General features: G+C 42.0%; 2 non-coding genes across 2 annotated transcripts; both read left to right on the plus strand.

Annotated features, from left to right (window-relative positions):
- The first annotated feature begins 2,041 nt into the window (after positions 1-2,041).
- On the plus strand, positions 2,042-2,205 carry LOC123742616 (U1 spliceosomal RNA). Its single transcript, XR_006769769.1, has one exon. It is a non-coding gene; the product is annotated as a U1 spliceosomal RNA (small nuclear RNA).
- Positions 2,206-5,090: 2,885 nt separating this feature from the next.
- Positions 5,091-5,253, plus strand: LOC123742618 (U1 spliceosomal RNA). The gene has a single exon (XR_006769771.1). It is a non-coding gene; the product is annotated as a U1 spliceosomal RNA (small nuclear RNA).
- The last annotated feature ends 4,891 nt before the right edge of the window (positions 5,254-10,144 follow it).

The raw sequence follows: 10,144 nt of genomic DNA on the forward strand, positions 1-10,144 counted from the left end.
CTGGTCAACCATTACAATGCCACAGACATTTCCCTGGTCAGCCGTTACCACTGACAACAGACATTTCCCTGGTCAACCATTACCATGACAACAGACATTTCCCTGGTCAACCATTACCATTCCACAGACATTTCCCTGGTCAACCATTACAATGCCACAGACATTTCCCTGGTCAACTATTCCACAGACATTTTCCTGGTCCACTTATTTCCTGATGAAGTCAGTCAAAACAGAGAAATTCTTGCCAGTATATTCCTCTATCTGTTCATAAATTACTTTTTCCAGCATCTTAGACCGCTCACTCAAAATTGATACAGGTCTGTTTTGCTGCCCTTCTTGTGGATAGGGGTCACGCTAGCATTGGCCATATACCACAAACCCCCAGAAGGGCATTATTGATATTAGAAACTGGTTACCAACTAAATTAGAACAGTAAAAATATTTGTTTTTGTCAATCTGCATTCAGGGCTCAAACCACCCAGTTTATAATTTATAATAGATCACCTGTCTGAAAAGTACTACATACTATGAGTTGCAGTAGCCTATTCAATTGGCCCAGCGTTGTCCAGGTTTGGCCGGTGTAGGCCTTCATTGTAAATAAGAATTTGTTTCTTTGGGATAGGTGGGACAGTAGCGTCCCACCTGGCCAACATCCGGTGAAATTGCAGAGCGCGAAATTCAAATTAAATTACTATAAATATTAAACTTTCATGAAATCACAAGTGCAACACATCAAAATAAAGCTTAAATTGTTGTTAATCCAGCCGCCGTGTCAGATTTCAAAAAGGCTTTACGGTGAAAGCAAACCATGCGATTATCTGAGGACAGCGCCCAGCACACAAATGCATAACAAATCGTTTTCAACCAGGGAGTTGCGACACGAAAGTCAGAAATAGCGATATAATATATGCCTTACCTTTGAAGATCTTCTGTTGGCACTCCAAAAGGTCCCAGTTACATTACAAATGGTCCTTTTGTTCGATAAAGTCCTTCTTTATATCCATAAAAACTCAGTTTAGCTGGCGCGCTTCATCAATAATCCACTCGGTTTCCTTCCTTCAAAATGCATACAAAATTAATCCCAAACGTTACCAATAAACTTATCCAAACAAGTCAATCAACGTTTATAATCAATCCTTAGGTATCCTAATACGCAAATAAACAATACAATTTAAGACTGAGAATCATTATTGTCTTTACCGGTGAAAAATACCAAAGAACACTCTCAGTCACGCACTTGGAAACACTAAAGCCAAAATGGGAGCCACCTAGTAAAACTGCAATTTCTGGCTCATTAAAAAAAAAAACAGCCTGCAACTCTTTCTAACGAGTGTTGACATCTAGTGGAAGCCCTAGGAACTGCAATCGGGCACGATTTCGCCCTTTTATAAAAGTGCCAGCCATTGAAATCAGTGGTAGGAGGATTCCTTTTTAAGGGGAGGGGGATGGTTTGTCCTCGGGGTTTCGCCTGCCATTTCAGTTCTGTTTTACTCACAGACGTTATTTTAACAGTTTTAGAAACTTTAGAGTGTTTTCTATCCATATCTACCAATGCATATCCTAGCTTCTGGGCCTGAGTAGCAGGCAGTTTACTTTGCGCATGCTTTTCATCCGGAAGTCAAAATATCGCCCCCTATCCCTAGTAGCTACTACTGTGTCTTGTTGTTGTTGATGAAGTAGTAGGCGACTGTTTCTCCTTTATATCTGGGGTCGTATGTGATGAAACTATTCCTACAATGTCTGGAACGCTACAAAACGCTACAAAACACCAGAAATAGTTGGTGTCTTTCGGTTGGCTGTGTGAGCACGAATGTGATTTCAGCATTTCTACCGTGTTGCATGATGGGAAAAATAGTCAGACAGCGATATAATATAATAAAACAAAGTGCATCGCTTTTCCACCGCTTTGTCCGCAACTGTATTAGTAAATGTTATTAGACCCTGGTCGATATGATGTGGTATTGTCAGTAGTACAAGTGGTAACCGTTAGACAAACACCTTTGTCCTGGAATGAGTGCCCCTCTACCAACGTGTACAACTCATACTTACCTGGCAAGAGAGACACCGTGATCAAGAAGGCGGTTCACCCAGGACGAGGCTCAGCCATTGCACTCCGGCTGTGCTGACCCCTGCGAATTTCCCAAATGTGGAAATCTTGATTGCATAATTTCTGGTAGTGGGGGACTGCGTTCGCGCTCTCCCCTGATCTTGATGTTAAAAATAATGTATAAGCTGGTATTCTGAGTTATAACTCTTTGAGTTCTGTTGACAAAGAGATTTATCATCATTTACATTTTCTTCCTTATCAGATGAATGGTTATAGAATGTAGGATATATTTAAAAGCCAACTAAGGCCTCAGAGATACATTTTGTCTTCTGATAACCACAATGTGTGTGATCTGTTATTGTAGCACTGGTGATTATTTATGCCTGTCATGTCCTGATTATGTCAAGGAAAAGGCCTACTTGTGAATGGATCATTTTGCGCCCTCAGATCTAATCTGGATTGAGGTGTTTTATTCGCTAGATAATTAAGTCATTTATAGGACCGTTTGTAATTTAAGACCACAATAAACAGGCTGCCTCACATACGGTCGTGATTGGGAGTCCCATATCATCTGAAATGGAATCGGTCTATATCACCAAGGCTCATCAACTTTGTATATTGTATCCATTACCATTCCACAGATATTTCCCTGGTCAGCTATTACCATGACAACAGACATTTCCCTGGTCAACCGTTACCACGACAACAGCCATTTCCCTGGTCAACCATTACCATGACAACAGACATTTCCCTGGTCAACCATTACCATGACAACAGACATTTCCCTGGTCAACCATTACCATGACAACAGACAATTTCCCTGGTCAACCATTACCATGATAACAGACATTTCCCTGGTCAACCATTACCATGCCACAGACATTTCCCTGGTCAACTATTACCATGACAACAGACATTTCCCTGGTTAACTGTTACCATGACAACAGACATTTCCCTGCTCAATCATTCCCATTCCACAGACATTTCCCTGGTCATCCATTACCATGACAACAGACATTTCCCTGGTCAACCATTACAATGCCACAGACATTTCCCTGGTCAGCCGTTACCACTCCACAGACATTTCCCTGGTCAACCATTACATGACAACAGACATTTCCCTGGTCAACCATTACCATTCCACAGACATTTCCCTGGTCAACCATTACAATGCCACAGACATTTCCCTGGTCAACTATTCCACAGACATTTTCCTGGTCCACTTATTTCCTGATGAAGTCAGTCAAAACAGAGAAATTCTTGCCAGTATATTCATCTATCTGTTCATAAATTACTTTTTCCAGCATCTTAGACCGCTCACTCAAAATTGATACTGGTCTGTTTTGCTGCCCTTCTTGTGGATAGGGGTCACTCTAGCATTGGCCATATACCACAAACCCCCAGAAGGGCATTATTGATATTAGAAACTGGTTACCAACTAAATTAGAACAGTAAAAATATTTGTTTTTGTCAATCTGCATTCAGGGCTCAAACCACCCAGTTTATAATTTATAATAGATCACCTGTCTGAAAAGTACTACATACTATGAGTTGCAGTAGCCTATTCAATTGGCCCAGCGTTGTCCAGGTTTGGCCGGTGTAGGCCTTCATTGTAAATAAGAATTTGTTTCTTTGGGATAGGTGGGACAGTAGCGTCCCACCTGGCCAACATCCGGTGAAATTGCAGAGCGCGAAATTCAAATTAAATTACTATAAATATTAAACTTTCATGAAATCACAAGTGCAACACATCAAAATAAAGCTTAACTTGTTGTTAATCCAGCCGCCGTGTCAGATTTCAAAAAGGCTTTACGGTGAAAGCAAACCATGCGATTATCTGAGGACAGCGCCCAGCACACAAATGCATAACAAATCATTTTCAACCAGGGAGTTGCGACACGAAAGTCAGAAATAGCGATATAATATATGCCTTACCTTTGAAGATCTTCTGTTGGCACTCCAAAAGGTCCCAGTTACATTACAAATGGTCCTTTTGTTCGATAAAGTCCTTCTTTATATCCATAAAAACTCAGTTTAGCTGGCGCGCTTCATCAATAATCCACTCGGTTTCCTTCCTTCAAAATGCATACAAAATGAATCCCAAACGTTACCAATAAACTTATCCAAACAAGTCAATCAACGTTTATAATCAATCCTTAGGTATCCTAATACGCAAATAAACAATAAAATTTAAGACTGAGAGTTGTTATTGTCTTTACCGGTGAAAAATACCAAAGAACACTCTCAGTCAGGCGCTTGGAAACACTTCAGCCAAAATGGGAGCCACCTAGTAAAACTACAATTTCTGGCTCATTAAAAAAAAAAACAGCCTGCAACTCTTTCTAAAGACTGTTGACATCTAGTGGAAGCCCTAGGAACTGCAATCGGGCACGATTTCGCCCTTTTATAAAAGTGCCAGCCATTGAAATCAGTGGTAGGATGATTTATTTTGGGAGGGGTGGTTTGTCCTCAGGGTTTCGCCTGCCATTTCAGTTCTGTTTTACTCACAGATGTTATTTTAACAGTTTTAGAAACTTTAGAGTGTTTTCTATCCATATCTACCACTGCATATCCTAGCTTCTGGGCCTGAGTAGCAGGCAGTTTACTTTGCGCATGCTTTTCATCCGGAAGTCAAAATATCGCCCCCTATCCCTAGTAGCTACTACTGTGTCTTGTTGTTGTTGATGAAGTAGTAGGCGACTGTTTCTCCTTTATATCTGGGGTCGTATGTGATGAAACTATTCCTACAATGTCTGGAACGCTACAAAACACCAGAAATAGTTGGTGTCTTTCGGTTGGCTGTGTGAGCACGAATGTGATTTCAGCATTTCTACCGTGTTGCATGATGGGAAAATAGTCAGACAGCGATATAATATAATAAAACAAAGTGCATCGCTTTTCCACCGCTTTGTCCACAACTGCATTAGTAAACGTTATTAGACCCTGGTCGATATGATGTGGTATTGTCAGTAGTAGAAGTGGTAACCGTTAGTCAAACACCTTTGTCCTGGAATGAGTCCCCCTCTACCAACGTGTACAACTCATACTTACCTGGCAAGGGAGACACCGTGATCAAGAAGGTGGTTCGTCCAGGGCGAGGCTTAGCTAGTGCACTCTGGCTGTGCTGACCCCTGCGAATTTCCCAAATGTGGAAATCTTGATTGCAGACTTTCAGGTAGTGGGGGACTGCTCTCTGCTGATCTTGATGTTAAATTCATTTGCGTCTTAAGTGACTGTCATTCTCAGAGTTCTATTGAGTTTCATCAGCATTTTACTGTTCTTCCTCTTCAAATGAATGGCTTCACAATTCAGGATCTATTTAAAAAAAACTCATTTTTATTTCGTCCTAGAGGTGTGTAGTCATAGACCTAGTGGTGTGTAGTCATAGACCTAGAGGTGTGTAGTCATATATTTAGTTGTGTGTAGTCCTAGTGGTGTGTAGTCCCAGTCCTAGAGGTGTGTAGTCATAGACCTAGTGGTGTGTAGTCCTAGTGGTGTGTAGTCCCAGTCCTAGAGGTGTGTAGTCCTAGTGGTGTGTAGTCCCAGTCCTAGTGGTGTGTAGTCCCAGTCCTAGTGGTGTTTAATCCCAGTCCTAGTGGTGTGTAATCCCAGTCCTAGTGGTGTTTAATCCCAGTCCTGGTGGTGTGCAGTCACAGTCCTAGTGGTATGTAATCCTAGTGGTGTGTAATCCCAGTCCTAGTGGTGTGTAGTCATAGTCCTAGTGGTGTGTAATCCCAGTCCTAGTGGTTTGTAGTCAAAGTCCTAGTGGTGTGAAATCCCAGTGCTAGTGGTGTGTAATCCCAGTCCTAGTTGTGTGTAATCTCAGTCCTAGTGGTGTGTAATTAGATACATCTCATACATTTGTAGCAGCAAGCATATTTAGATGTAAAAAGGGCATTCCTCTTTCCCCAAAGACACTCTCTGGTCCCTCTGTCCTCTTGTCTGTCTCGACTTGGCATCAAGTGTAGCAGTTCACCCCCTGTGTCCTCCTCTTCACCAATCAATAACTAATTAGTGACCTTAATTCGTCAATCAAGTGCAAGGAAGGAGCGAAAACCCGCAGACACTCTGCCCTCAGTGAAATTAGCTTGACGCTGTAGATGATCAACTTCTAAATCTGTGAGATTTTTAACCCAGGATTTTTATTTAGAATTTGGGGGAATTTAACCAGGAAGTCAGAGGTCTTTTCTCAATTTGATTTGCTCAACTCCTACATCCTCTCCTTCCTCTCTGGCATTCCTTTTGAAAAATCGAGAAGAGGCGGCGAGGAGAGGAAACAAAAAGGAGCTTCTATGAAATGAGACTCTCCTCAACTCGCGCGTCGTCAGGCAGATGACGTCTACGGGGTGGATCCCAAAATAAATGTATAAAGTGATAAAAAACAAACAATTAATTTACATATTCTAGATAAAACATTAAGTAGCCTACTGTTTTTAAATGTCTGTATGCTTTTCTCCTCAGACAGAACAACAGCTGATTAAAAGGGTGTGTGAGCAGATATCAAAACTCTTTCGTGAAGGACTCAGGTAGGATACACATGACTATCCTCGGGGGGAAAGGGGACTATCGAGGAGGGGAGGACAAGTCTTCCGTTCGACCTACTAATGAACTGACATCTCCTCCACCACTCAACCACTTATCAGTTTCCGGGTCACAGAGGAGAGAGGACAGAGGAGAGGGGTGGAGGACTGACTTTTTCTCAAATGAGAAAAAACCATAGAACTTAATTATCATAGAAGTGCTGCCAGTTTCACAACGATGGGTCATGGAGAGGATAGGTAGATCTGTGTCAAGTCAAAATGATTTTATCAAAAAACAAGTTTCCACAGTTTAATCAACATGATACAGAACATTACTGAAATATGAGAGAAGATTGAAGTTATAATTTAGCCTGAATATGACAGGGCTTATTATAGCAATGTAAGGATCTAGATGTGACACCATATATTTATATTGTGCAATGTTTGACTATAGGTCATATGAAATAAACCTGTATTGCTTCACAACGTGGCGCAGACCTATAGGCCAGGTATGCCTATGTAGCGGACATGCGCATTCTAGCCTTTCTAGGGAGTTTTTCCTAGCCACCGTGCTTCTACACCTGCATTGCTTGCTGTTTGGGGTTTTAGGCTGGGTTTCTGTACAGCACTTTGAGATATCAGCTGATGTAAGAAGGGCTATATAAATACATTTGATTTGATGAATCAATCTCATGGTCTGGTTATGAGGTAACCCTGCCCAAATAAGAACATTTCCTCTTGGTCTCATTGGTCAAGACGTTGGTTTTCTCCCGTGGGAGATCGGGGGTTCACGACTACGTCCGTTACATCTATAAAGGCCTATCTCACCCCAACCAATATGTACTAACGATCGTCAATCAGTTTTCAACATCTACTTTCATCTCATGCTATCTTATCTTATCACCAAGGAAGAAAATGCATTGATCACCATTCACTCCCAGGTACAAAAATAGTCTGTCACGCCTGCCTGCCGCTCCCCCGCTCTAGCGCTCGAAGGCGACAGGCTGCCCATCATTACTCACACCTGTCACCATCGTTACGCGCATCAGTGCTCATTGGACTCACCTGGACTCCTTCACTTTGTTGATTACCCCCTCTATATCTGTCTGTTCCTCAGTTTGTTCCCCGTGTCAGCGTTGTGGTCGTTTCGTTTTTCCCCTGGCCATGCGCTGTCCGTTGTTTATTAAATGTTCACTCCCTGTACTTGCGTCTCGTCTCCCAGCGTCTGTCCTCACAACAGATGGAGAGACGATATGAGCGTGTCCTAATAATCCCTCTTCGTCATGAAGTGTGCACTCGTTCACTACTCCCTATTGATTCATGGGCTAGACATAGTTCACATGTAGACCTACAGTACTAGTAATTTCCTTTGAAATCCAATAAGGGAAGTGCTCAAGTGCACACTTCGAAAGAGAAAGAGCTTATTGGGACACAGACCACGACTAGCTTGGAATGCAAATAATATTGTCAAGTGATACAGTGGTGAAACAGAGCACATCAGTGGGACTCCATATTGTCAACAACAACAGCAGAATAGCAGAAGAGGGTGACGTGAATGATATTGTCTGGAACAACAACAACAGCAGAATAGCAGAAGAAGGTGACGTGGATGATATTGTCTGGAACAACAACAGCAGAATAGCAGTGAAATGTGTGAGAAGATTTGATACTGTATCCAGGAAACAAGGTGTTGTAACATCAGAAGTCCAGCAGGTGGCGTGAGTGAGCCAGCAAACTATCCCATTCAGTCAGTCCCTCACAATACCTTCAAGTTAGTTCTGAATGACAAACACTCGTACCTGATCTATCTACACAACACATTTCTATACCTGAACACTTAACGTTTTTATTTTAACGTTGCACCCACCTGAACAGACCACATGCAGATGTATTTCACCCACTAGCTACAGACAGAGCATCAGCTTTCATTTCCAATCTCTAACCTTAACCATTAGATCAGGGGTGTCAAACTAATTTTGTCCCGAGAGGCGCCATCGGTCTTCAATGAGGTCTTCAATCAAAATTGGTTATATTTCCTTGCCGTCAAAATTTGCACTAAATAGTCCTCCATTCATAGTTTTTGGAATGTGCATTGCTCCCTGACTGTCTGTCTAGTGATTATTAGCAATCTGGAAAGGCATGAATATAGGTCCATTATCCTTTCTACACAGCACCACCAGGTAGTGACTGAGGAGACTAACACCATCAGGTAGTGACTGAGGAGACTAGCACCATCAGGTAGTGACTGAGGAGACTAGCACCATCAGGTAGTGACTGAGGAGACTAGCACCATCAGGTAGTGACTGAGGAGACTAGCACCATCAGGTAGTGACTGGGAGGAGTCTGTAATATAGAGACTAGCACCACCAGGTAGTGACTGGGAGGAGTCTGTAATATAGAGACTAGCACCACCAGGTAGTGACTGGGAGGAGTCTGTAATATAGAGACTAGCACCACCAGGTAGTGACTGGGAGGAGACTGTAATATAGAGACTAGCACCACCAGGTAATGACTGGGAGGAGTCTGTAATTTAGAGACTAGCACCACCAGGTAGTGACTGTGAGGAGTCTGTAATATAGAGACTAGCACCACCAGGTAATGACTGGGAGGAGTCTGTAATATAGAGACTAGCACCACCAGGTAGTGACGGTGAGGAGTCTGTAATATAGAGACTAGCACCACCAGGTAGTGACTGAGGAGTCTGTAATATAGAGACTAGCACCACCAGGTAGTGACTGTGAGGAGTCTATAATATAGAGACTAGCACCACCAGGTAGTGACTGGGAGGAGTCTGTAATATAGAGACTAACACCACCAGGTAGTGACGGTGAGGAGTCTGTAATATAGAGACTAGCACCACCAGGTAGTGACTGAGGAGTCTGTAATATAGAGACTAGCACCACCAGGTAGTGACTGTGAGGAGTCTATAATATAGAGACTAGCACCACCAGGTAGTGACGGTGAGGAGTCTGTAATATAGAGACTAACACCACCAGGTAGTGACGGTGAGGAGTCTGTAATATAGAGACTAGCACCACCAGGTAGTGACGGTGAGGCCTATCCATGTAATATCCTGTGATAAGACCTCTAATAACTGATGATTAATATTTATTGATTAGATTGTCTAATAACTTAATGGTGATACTTTGACTGTCCAGATAAAACTTTTTGCTGACTGTCATCACTATGTGTGACCAGGGACGCCACAAACTCTGTCTTAGGTCAAACTATGAAACTGTTCTGCAACAATTAGAATGGTGTGGAATATAGGAGAATGGATTGGAAGAGAACAGAAAGGAATAAAATCTGGTTAGATAAATGAATACTACTATATTGCAACTATCACGCCGAAAAATATTTACAAATAAATGATTTTGCATCGGTCACAAACTATGTAATCGTATTACACGTATAACAATGAGTTAAACACATAAACAAAACAGAAGCTTTATAACAGTCAAAATAATCTTTAGAACAGCCAAAATAAACTGTATAACAGGCAAAATAAGCTGTATAACAGGCAAAATAATCTTTAGAACAGCCCAAATAAGCTGTATAACAGGCAAAATAAGTTGTA

Source organism: Salmo salar, chromosome ssa04 (genome assembly GCF_905237065.1).
Source record: "Salmo salar chromosome ssa04, Ssal_v3.1, whole genome shotgun sequence".
In the NCBI taxonomy this organism is placed as follows: domain Eukaryota; kingdom Metazoa; phylum Chordata; class Actinopteri; order Salmoniformes; family Salmonidae; genus Salmo; species Salmo salar.